The sequence below is a fragment of the Solenopsis invicta genome, chromosome 2, assembly GCF_016802725.1.
Source record: "Solenopsis invicta isolate M01_SB chromosome 2, UNIL_Sinv_3.0, whole genome shotgun sequence".
NCBI classification, from domain to species: Eukaryota; Metazoa; Arthropoda; class Insecta; order Hymenoptera; family Formicidae; genus Solenopsis; species Solenopsis invicta.
The window spans coordinates 19825199-19828334 of NC_052665.1; positions in this window are offsets into that span (position 1 = coordinate 19825199).

A 3136-nucleotide genomic window follows, 5' to 3' on the forward strand; every position below is an offset into this window, starting at 1 on the left:
TTATATGTTTTAATTTGTATCTAACAATTAATAATTGTTTTATTAATTTTGATTTGTTTCCGATACAACCACAAACTTTAGAATAGATTAATTAATTTTTACAAACAGAAATTTAAACGAAATCCAGTGTTTAGACAAAAAAAATTACAATAAATCTAAATTCAAATCATTTTTATGATCTTACATTCAACAGATCATAAATATTTATTATAAATATTATAATAAATATTGTATAAAATATTTAATTTATATTTTAATATTTTATACAATATTTATGGTAAGTAAAAAAAATATTTCCATACTTATTTTTTATTAACAGTAAATATTATAAATATCAAAATATAGACAAACAAAATATAAACATTTATTATATTTATAATTTGTTCCATCTGAGAGCACAAAAATATTTATAAAATATTTTAATAAATATTCATAAATATTTAAAATAAATATTGTATACTGTCTAGGTAACTATATAATCTTATTTTTTGAAAATTATTAAATGTACTTTTTAAAATTCTATTTATTATAAAACTTTATTAGTGTTTTAAAAAATAAAATAATTTTAGCTTTATTTAGACTAGGTATCCTACTTAGGTTATGTCCTATGAGTAGCGTTTACAAGTGGTCCGAAATATTTATTGTTGTCAGCGTGCCTTAAGCATGCTAACGAATCGGACCGATCATGAGCATCATTGTGAGGACAATGAGCACTGTGAGCGTGAATCGGATCGCAGCCTTATAGCGTTTTTCATTGGGAAAACTAGTGCGCACTGAATGTGCACTTGCTACAGGTAATTGGGCGTTTCCGTTGGCACCGTCATCGCGCAAATCGAAACGTCCAATTGCCAGCGGCGAGTGCACACTCAGTGCGCACTAGAAGCTTGTTTTCTATTCCTGCACTAGACTGCACTGGAACGTTCCTTCTTGCTTTCGCTAACTCTGAAACATCTATCTATTTCTTTTTAAGTGTACACTTATTTAGAGAGTTCAGGGGGCCTATTCTCGAAAAATATCGCATACGAAAATATATGAAAATACTATAGTATACGTTACACATATTATAGAATTCCCTAGTATTTTCGCATGCGATATTTTTCGAGAATAGGCCCCCAGGAACAGAAAACAAACGGTAGTTTTCCCAATGAAAAACGCTATTAGGCCCAGTTTCACAACTTTGGGTTCAACCCGAGCTTAGTTGAACTACCGTCAAGTTTAACGCCACGGTTAAACTTCTGTCGCGTTTCACAACCAGATTTTAACTCTAGGTTACGTAAACCTATAATCTATGCGAAGAAACTTCAACAGACTTATCTTTCTTCTAGAACAAGTAGTGTGATTGGTTGTTACCGAAGAGTAGGGAATGAGATATTACAGGTTCTATACACCAAGGCAAAAAATAATGAACAAATTTAAAAGTTTTAAAGTTTTCTTCTTACATGTTTCCAAATCAGTTTGAACTAAACAATTAAATTCAATTGTTACTGTAAAAATTTACACTTTATTAAGTACATTAAACATTGGAACACTAATTAGAAAAAAATTTCTCATAAAATAAAGAACAATAGATTAGAATGAAAGATAAAATTGAGTTTTGAAAAAAATAAATAAATCTAAAAGACAGCCACTCGAAATAAAAAAAAACTGTTCTTTGGAAAAACACATATATGGTCATCGTAATTATAGTATGTAATCTATAAGTACTAATTTAATAATATTACAAAACTATTTTTACTGTTCTGTTTTATGAGAAATTTCTTCTTTGATTTCTCTTAAGACTGCAGTAACAGATTCCTTGGTTAAGCGAAATCGAGCATAAAAATCAATGTCATCAAATTCTTCAAAATATGACGGTCGTCTTCTAATTATTCTCGGGCGTCGATTTATTATTTGCACAAAATCTTCATCGTCAGATGACGATAACATATATTCCAGAGCCATATCTTGCAACATAACCTTTTTACAATTTCGTGGAGATATCAGCCATGAAGTACAATACTCGAAAGATTACTGAAAGCAGTGGCGCTGCAGTATTAAACCTCGGTTATCTACCTTAAACGCCCGAATTTCGCCGTTCAACTTTAACCGCAGTTTAACAACGTTAACCGAGGTTTAAGACAGTTGTGGGACACAATATTTACCGTAAACCAAGTTTAAAGGTTTAAACTCCGGTTAAACTAAGTTGTGAAACTGGCTCTTTAGTGTGCACTGAGTGCGCACTATGCGAGTGTCGTGCGTTCAAACGAATACGTGACACTAGCCAAGTGCGCATTGGCACTGCCAATCAAACACGCGCCTGACACTGAGTGCAGCCAGTGCATCCCAATCGAAAACGCTATTACTTTCCTCTACAGGTGTCTATCTAAATCTATCGTAATGTCAATTGTAATTTTTACGATGATCGTAACGCTCGTTCATATTAAAGAATAGTTCTGCCTCAGATAATTCTCAATATTTGAATATATATAAACTAGCAAATTAAATTAAATTTTGAACTGCATAGATACAAAACAGATTTGAGGGCCACTTGCACCAACGCCGATTAACTTAATCGCTGATTAGTCTATCGGAATTGACCAATCGCATTTGTCGTTTTTACTTAACGACAAATACGATTGGTTAATTCCGATAGACTAATCAGCGATTAACCGTTTGTTTTCTGTTCCTGAACTCTCTAAATAAGTGTACACTTAAAATGAAATAGATAGATGTTTCAAAGTTAGCGAAAGCAAGAAGGAACGTTCCAGTGCATTCTAGTGCAGGAATAGAAAACAAGCCTTAAGTTAATCGGCGTTGGTGCAAGTGGCCCTGAACGTTTCTTATAGCGTTTTTCATTGGGAAAACTAGTGCGCACTGAATGTGCACTTGCTGCAGGTAATTGGGCGTTTCCGTTGGCACCGTCATCGCGCGAACCGAAACGTCCAATTGCCAGCAGTGAGTGCACACTCAGTGCGCACTAGATTTCCCAATGAAAAACGCTATTAGAAGCTCGTCGTAGAAAATGGCGCAGACGGAATTACTCGCCCCGATTCCCGATGGAGAGAGAGGTGACATCTGTGGAGGAGAACGCAAGAATCGCGCGCAGGAAACGGCAGGTGGCGTTTTGTGCACTGCGCTCGTGTCGTGCCGGATGTAC